At 40.0% G+C, this 8444-nt stretch overlaps 1 protein-coding gene across 1 annotated transcript in view; it reads left to right on the top strand.

Annotated features, from left to right (window-relative positions):
• The window catches only part of gjd1b (gap junction protein delta 1b), a 23151-nt gene that overhangs the window by 1749 nt on the left and 12958 nt on the right, over nt 1-8444 (top strand). The window lies entirely within an intron of this gene.

Here is an 8444-nt window from a genome sequence, read left to right on the forward strand (position 1 = left end):
CTGCTGGCTGCAGAATGGGCAATTATTTATGAACACTGAGATGCATCAGTTCTGTAGATGGTATGAAACATGATTTTACATCTAGTAAAGGATGTGTTCCTGAGTTTGAGGGTTTTCTTGGGACACTTTTGAAAACCACAGGTTCCGCCTGGGCTCAATGGAGACTGAATTAGAGGTTTAGACCAATCCCATCGAGCCACTGTGATTCACTCTGGCTCGTAGTAGTGAGTGAATAAATGTCAGCCAGATTATAAAGTCAATGATATGTAGAAATACTCTTTTTTTTTTGGCACAAGATGAGTACACTTCTGCTGACAAAGTTCTGAGTGTGAAGTTTGTCAAGCTGAGTTATGAAGCTGAAGTGATTTTGAGCTTTGTTCCAACAGCGGTCTATCAGTTATGATGAATGACTGGTCAGCATTTGCTTCCCCTCATTCATGAGACACTAGAAGCACAATGTCGCTCATCAACTGGACTGGTCATCCTGACTTCAGGGTTTCAGCTAGAGCGAGAAAAACATAAGAAAGTGAAATTCACAAAAGCAATCGAGGAAAATAGAGCAAAAAAAAAATAAATTGGTTGCAAAGTAGAGAGGTGAAGATCAGAATCATCGAAATGTGAGAGACGGGAAACAGATGAAGGAGAGTAAAAAGGCAGAGTGAAGGCGAAGGCAACAAGGAGCAGTTATTCACAGATAAGTGAGCAGACACATGGCCTCAGTCTGCAGGGCATTGGAAGGAAGCCAAGGGGACTGTCTCGTCACGAGATGGTGCTGCGTGTTATGGCCTAAGTGGGACAGCCAGGACGCCCAGCAGCAAAAAGCCCCTGATCATCTTTGTGCAGATTATATCTCTTGTCCAGACGGCTGAAATGTTTAGATGACAAGAGGAACCGCCCAGACTTTTTTCAGTACGTCAGAGTTTACACACAGGATCTCCAGTAGCCCTATGCAGTGTCACTTTTATTTGTTTAGCCTCTATGTATTTGGGTTAGCTCATCCAGAACCACTTTCAGCAGTATTTTAGATTTTATAATGTACACACTTTTAGTTTTAGTCAACCAAGAATTGCAGGTTTTGAAATGTGTTCAGTGGTCTGTAAGATGTAAAATTATTCAGTTTATTTCTCAGAAAACCAGTGTTGTGCTTTTGTTTAACAGTTTAAAACATTTCTATGTGTACAGGAAGTTCAGAGATCAGGATTATGTTAACAGTTATTCTTCAGATAGTAGAAAGGTATTCAGCGGTTTCCTCAAGGATACTTCATCTGGGTCGATAACTGCTGTGAAATGGCTTGACATCGGGGTCACATATTGAAGGACTTAGGGATAATCCAGCTGCTTGACACTCACTACCTAGGCCACGTGGTTAATTAGCATGTTCAAATACATGATTCCAGGTTCAATGTTAACTGTATTTCTACGCTAGCAGCATGGTTCTCGAAATTCCATCGTTGATCTTTTGGCCAGTCCATCACTGTGTGTCCAGACTGAAATATCTCAACAACTACTAAATGGGTTTCTGTGAACATTTGTACAGGCTTTCATGGTCCACAGATGATAATTCATGTTGTCTTTGGTATTCCTCTCCCTTCTCCTCTAGTGCCACCACGCGCTTCACATTTTTGGTTTTAAACAAATGGCTTTTGGTTGGATTGTCATGGGGTTTGGTGCAGACATTAGTGTTTCACTCTTGATGAATTATAACTTTGGAGATCCCTTAACTAAAAAAAATTTAACATAAAATCAGATATCAGCCTGTCCAGGCTGTACCCCGCCTTTCGCCCCATTGCCGGCTGGGTTTGGCTCCAGGGTGTAACAGGGTGACAAACATCTAAATATTACAATTTATCAAATTGTCCAATGCGAAAAATGGATTCAGCCCACCAGGATATTATTCATGGTACTTATCTATCTTTTAAATTGTATTAATTGGAAGCACTCCTAATTACTTAGTACTATTAGTGATGATATGAAAAGAACCAGGCAACCATTTATAGCTGTAGTTTTTGTTTGACAGTCTGTGCTGCATCTGGCTTTTCTACAGCTCAAAACTATCTAATTTGGGCCATAACTGCTGACATGAATTTTTTTCAAATGCACACTAATTCTTCCTCAGTCCTACAATTTATTGGTCTCTCTGCTGCCATGTCACTCGTTTCATTGGTCAGCTCAGCTGTCGTCCTGCTGGAGGAAGTGTGGTACAGGTAGCTGTTCCTGACGTGATGCTGGTGTGTACTGTCATGAGCCCACCACAACAACAGCCTGCAGGTCTGAGTCACTTCATCATACATGAGTTACACAGGCATTAGGGGGAGTGTAATACTCAGTTGTTTGTGTAAGATTACAGATGGCTCTGGAGATCACCTTCTAGGGTCAGGGTTTGTGTGTGAGTGTGTGTGGGCATATCACATTTGTTTTGATAGGTTTTTGTTTTTCCTACGTGTGTGTGTGTGTCTGTATTTTTGTGCCCACCATTTGTGTGTGATTGATTCATGCCATTACAGGCTGTGAGCCAGTAAATCGACTTCCCTAGGACCATCAAATGGACTGTAGTGCCTGTTTGTACACACAGCCTCTGAGGATAAATCTTGATGAAGCACTTTCTGCCTAACTACTGTCAACACATCACTCATACTGTCTCCGTGTCCTGCTCACATACTCCTCAGTCTTATTTCTGAGCTGTCACTGGTGAGTGTGGGACCTTTAAACATTCAAGTCCATCCTCCTGCCACCCTGATATTGATCTCCAATAATGGAATAGTGAGTGGAGTTTGATAGAAAATAGGGTGCTTAATGAAATCCTTTAGGCGTTTCCATTTGCAGTACAAATGGACACATGGGTTGCAGCAACTTTAATGTTAAATGAGTGATTAAAGCTTTAAGTACCACATAGGTTATTTATTTTGCCTGTTAATATAAAACATAATAGTAATTAGCTGAGTGAGATTTTATTCTTGGAACACCTTTCTCAGTGGTTAAACACTTTGAGGACAGTGAGATAAATATTAAAGTGACTCTTGACCATTAACTCTCACTCTTCTTGCCTTTTAAATTGGCAAGGTTATAAGACAACCCCTCTACTTTTTGAAAATATTGAACACTTTTGAAAGCTTCAGGGACTAAATAACTTCAGGAAATTATGGCTGCACGGAGACTTTGGAGCAACATATTTGGGTTTTGGGGTTTTGCAATGAAAAAGCACATCACCCAGTGCAGCGATGTGTTTCCCTGATGGATGACCAGCCTTTTACTTTAATACTCCAGCCAACCCATAATGCAGCCTTCTCTGTAGGAGAACACCAGTACTTTCATCACTCCAGTAGAATATCTGAGGTTGTGAATACCTAAATGTATAGTCTCCAATGTCTTATGTCCTTCACTTTTTCAGAAATATATTGTCTCATATTTGGGCCAGTATGGTTCTATAAAGGCCACATTATGCTTAAATTGCAATAGTTTGCAAAATATTTGCTCCAATTATGTTTTAAGGTGTGTATTTGTTCCAAATAGCCACTATTGAAGAGAGAGTGAAAAACTCATTTCTCTTAAATTCTTCAATTTGGAGACTTTTGTATGTATTTTTTTAAGTTGTTGAATTTTACAAACAGTGCATACTTTCAAGCATTCTCTCCTCAAATGCTGCACTCAGTTGCCCACACAAAAAGTGGAAGAAGTAGAGATTTAAACTCTTCCTGTTTTCGCACCTCCTCACATCCGTTCAATTTCTCACTCAGTGTGACTCCTCAGCATGGCTCCCTGAGCCAAATGAGTGTCATCACTCCGGAGCCACAGGATGTGTGTGTGTGTGTGTTTGTGCCATATATTCTCTTTTTTATCACAGTACAATACATACACCATGCCAAAATCAGTATATATTGGTGAGCAGTGTTTACATGTGAATCCATATTACTGTATTTGTTAACAGGTGTGTCATCAAATTATCTTTAAATCATTATGCTTTTATTTAGCATATCCCTGTGGAGCATTCACAGACCCTTTTGTTTGTTTGAATAGAGTGGGGCTTATCTAACAAATGTGGGGCTGTGATATTGCCTTGTTTGTGGCAGATTCCCCTGAGATGTTGCTATAAAGAGACAGAGAAGCTAAAGCGAGACCTTCCACTTACTATGCATTCCATCCTCCCTAGTCTCTGCTTTCACTCTTCTTCCATCCATATGTGATGACCCCCAGAATACACTCAACTGTACTGTCAGTGCTTTCTCTATGCTGTAAGGAGTCTATTATTAAAATGGCTTCACATCTTCCATAGGGAGGTTATGAATCACTGGCAAGAGGCAGATGAATGTGCTGTAATTGCTGCTGCATCTCAGACTTCTAGAACAATTATACAGCATCCAGCTGCTGATAAAACTTATATTTATGAACACCTTTTGGTAAAATAATCATATTGTCAAAGATAAGTTTACACACTGAATGAATTAGTATTCATGTCAGTACTGAAAGTGGGACTGATCTACTTTGATTGTGCCACTAGAGATATAAACATCCTGGAAATGAGCCCAGGGAGCAGCGAAGAGGTGGTGTGTAGCTGCTGGCAGCCTTTCATGACTGGAGTGCTACAACCAGCCTCCACAGGGACTGCTAGAGATGCAGAGCTGTGGCTAGGGGAGAGAGATAGAACAACTGCACATAATTAAGTTGGTTGTACTGTCATTTTTGCTTACACCTCACATCCCCCAATCCCCTCTTTGTCTCAGCTGCTTATTCTTTCCCATCCTCACAGTCCACACAGGCTAAGGTCAGGGTAGATGTGATGTTGGCAGGCTGATGGATTAGTTGATTAAGTTCCAGTTGCAAGTGTCTGCATGTGGTCATTAATTATATTAGAAGTTAAATCTCAATCCTCCCACTTAAATGTGTTGCTTTTGCCAATCTCACATCAGTTTAATCATCTACATAGTGCATAATAAGAAGTGTTATTGTATACATTGAGGGGGACACTTGTGGCTGAAAAATTCAGGGACCTAAACAGAATAGAGTAAGAGAGGGATAGATACAGTAGATAGGCATGGCTTGGAGCAGGCTAAGGGGTCACAGTTCAGATAGATTCACCTTGCTGGGCCTTGGGGAGAAGCTGTCCCTGGCAGTGTGACTCAGCACGGCTATAAGGTTTAGTGTTAGCCCCTTACGGGAGGACAGAGCAGGTCACTGTTAGAATCATATTGGAGGGCTAGTTTAACCCAGACATTACCTCCCTGTACACAAACACAAAAGAGCAGCTTTGAAAAAAAATGCCAGCCAGACCAGTCATTTTGTCATTTCTTCATTTATAAAGAATATATGTATATATAAAACATCAAACTAGCATTATCTGACTGCTTTTCAAATGAAATTGTGGTTAAGATGACCAAAAGGCTTCATTTTACTCTAGTGCTATATTAGTCTTCATTAGTCCATAGCTTTTTAGTTTGATTAATTAATTTTTCCAACCTTCCAACCAGCCATTAGCTTCAGTTCATTTGAGCAATGAAAATCAATTTACAGACAACTAAATCTTGCTTATAATTATGAAACCATTACAGCGGTCATTCTGTTGGCTTTACTTTTATATTAATATTTATTGTTTGAGTGAATTATAAATGGAGTTGAAAACTGCATGTCTTTGTTTGAAAACATTTCCCTGTGGGTGTGTTCCTTCTCTTGTGATCACATCTGGCATTTTAAACTTGGCAAGGTTTTGCCAGAAAGTCAGTACTTAAGCACATCACCAGGAAGAGCAGTGCCTTTGCTCATTACCATACAGTCATAACAATGGTGCACTGAATTATTCATCTCAGCGAAGTGCACAGTACTTTCCATACTTAGTTAGCATGAGCCGTATGCCTGCTGTCAATACTGCCTGATTGGGATATGTATGGATATGTATGTAATTTGCAGGAATGGCAGACTCCACCACAACCAATAAAAACTACTATTTACTGATTGTAAATACACTGAATAATGATTGCAGAAAAATTGGCTGATGTCATTAAAATCTTAAGGATTTAACTTAACTAAGGGTTTACTTATGTGTTTAAATCCTCTTAGATCACATAAAGGCTCCTGTAGCGCTCTGGCAGAAGATCTTAAAGTTTCACTGACTAATTGCTATGGTTTAGTGGTTAGAAAAATGTCATTAAGACTTATGCTTAGCTGTTCGCACTGGCACACATTTGTTTGCAATTAAATAAACTAAACTACAAAATATGAGGGATAAAATTAAAATAAATAGGCAACCTTGATCTTTATTTGGTGCACCACTGCTGCTTTTGAAGTTCTCTCAGTTGGGTCTATTTTTGTGAGGCTGTGAGATTATTGTCTTATTTGTACAATCTGCTTTTATTATACATGACTAACTGCGTTTCTATATCAGGCTCCTAAAGCTGACATTGTTGTTTCGTTTGATTGATCATTATGTCTGATGATGTTCTGATAACGCTACTTCTTTCCATGCATTCTTTTCTTGTACTTTATCACTCTGCCTCCACACTTTATCGCACTGCATCTCACTCTTTGAAGATGAAAAGGATGCCCTCCTGCTGTTGATTTATTCTCCTTATCCCTACCCACCGCTGTTCCCATCATGAGTCATTGTGGGCCAATCCCAGTTTCCTTATTTGATCATTCCTTGCTCGACCTGGAAGTTGTTTCAGTCTGCCATTTTGAATGATGTCCTAAAGCTCCTATTCCTGCTTTGTGGAGCAAGGAGTAGAGCGTGGATCAGGCTGCATATTTCTGTCCAAACCTGACCCGAGCCCAAAGCTGTTGAGTTTGTATGGTGTTTTCCCCTGTATTACAGTATTAAATGAAGCAGACAATTAAGTGTCCAGCTGTCTAGCCTGAAGTTTGATTTTATGTGTCTGAACGCGACCTGGACTCGAACATAATTTCAATATTTCTGTCCGAATCCAGCCTGAGCCCTCAGGTACTGAAGGGTCCCATTAGGCTTGGTTTAGCTATCCATATTCTAGTGAGGATACACAAGAGCAGAAGTCCTTTGCAGAAGTCTTTTCTGGACTAACACATCCCTTTATCAGAAATCAGTTTGTGATTGGATTCTTCAGGTGAAAAAGTGGAGGCAAGGATCTCTAATAGCTATATAAATGTGTTTCCTCAATCCCTCTCCTTGCGCTTTTTCTTTGCACCTTTTCCTTCTATGTTGGGCAGGACTAAGGCTCAAACGGATGCAAGTGAGGGAAACGTGAAAGCAATTAAGGGAATCGGGATTTACCCTCAGACTGCAGCACATTAATCCCTTTGAGCTTTTTTGAGTGTTTGTGTTTCCTAAAGGCAGTGTCAGCTTCTGCACAGTGTGACTGATTGCACACTAAACACCTTACACCTCACTAAAACACATACCATCTCAGCCAGGACCAACATACTGATTCACTGCCACCTCACGAGGGTGCCCACTCATGCTCATAACCAGATGGCCATCCAAATATACAAACATGTGCGTAAGCAAACTTGAAGCGTGGGTGCTATATTTATTCATTTCTCAAGGGCAGAACGCACACATACAGACATAATGCCAGAACTGTCACAGTCTCAGCCTTTGGAGGTGATCATACAAGCAATTAGATAGAGTGTGACAATGCATTCGCACCTCAACACACACAATCCTTTTCACTTGACTTCATAAAATATTTTACATTCGCACCACTCTCATGGCCAGTTAATAAAAAGCCACTTGGTTTACATTGCTGTATTGTGAAATGGTCCATACAAACTCAGATTAGTCAATAAAACAATCACATTACACGATTCATTGTTTACTTGCCCCTTGCATGGGGATATGTACATGCACATTGAGAGCCGATGTACGAGAGTCAAATTCCTAGTGTATCCGACACACCTGGCAAATAAAGCAGATTCTGTTTTTGATTGCGGAACCTTTGATTGCATCAAATGGACTTCTTCAGCAGATGAAATTTGTCTAGTTGTCATGGAATTGCAGATGTTTATTTTATTTTATTTTTTAGTACAAATCTCTTGTCTATGTTGACCTTAAAGTTTAAACTGAAAAGTGAAACTCAACTTGACCAACTACTGTCTCCAAGGCACAAATGAACTTTGTCTCAGCTTTGAACCCAACATGTAGAAGTCCTCACTTGGTCTGGTATGATTGGTACCTTATAGATAATGTTAGCATCTGTTAGCAAGCGTGTTGCGTTGCACTGTACACAGTTTTATTCTTCTGTAATTTCGGCCACAGTGAAATTTTCTTCCAACCTTGGAGCAGTTCACACTTTTCAATATTTACATGCTTGTGCTACAAAAAGAAAAAGAAGAAAGTAATGAAAATTAGATGTGCTTACTGTCAGTTTTAAAAGTTGTACAAAACAAGCAAAGAAATTTTGTTTGCTGATGACACTACCATATGGGCATCGGGTGAAAACCTACAGCAACTCTCTGGACGGGTTTCACAGGAACTTGAGAAGATA

The sequence above is a fragment of the Monopterus albus genome, unplaced genomic scaffold, assembly GCF_001952655.1.
Source record: "Monopterus albus unplaced genomic scaffold, M_albus_1.0 scaffold8.1, whole genome shotgun sequence".
NCBI classification, from domain to species: domain Eukaryota; kingdom Metazoa; phylum Chordata; class Actinopteri; order Synbranchiformes; family Synbranchidae; genus Monopterus; species Monopterus albus.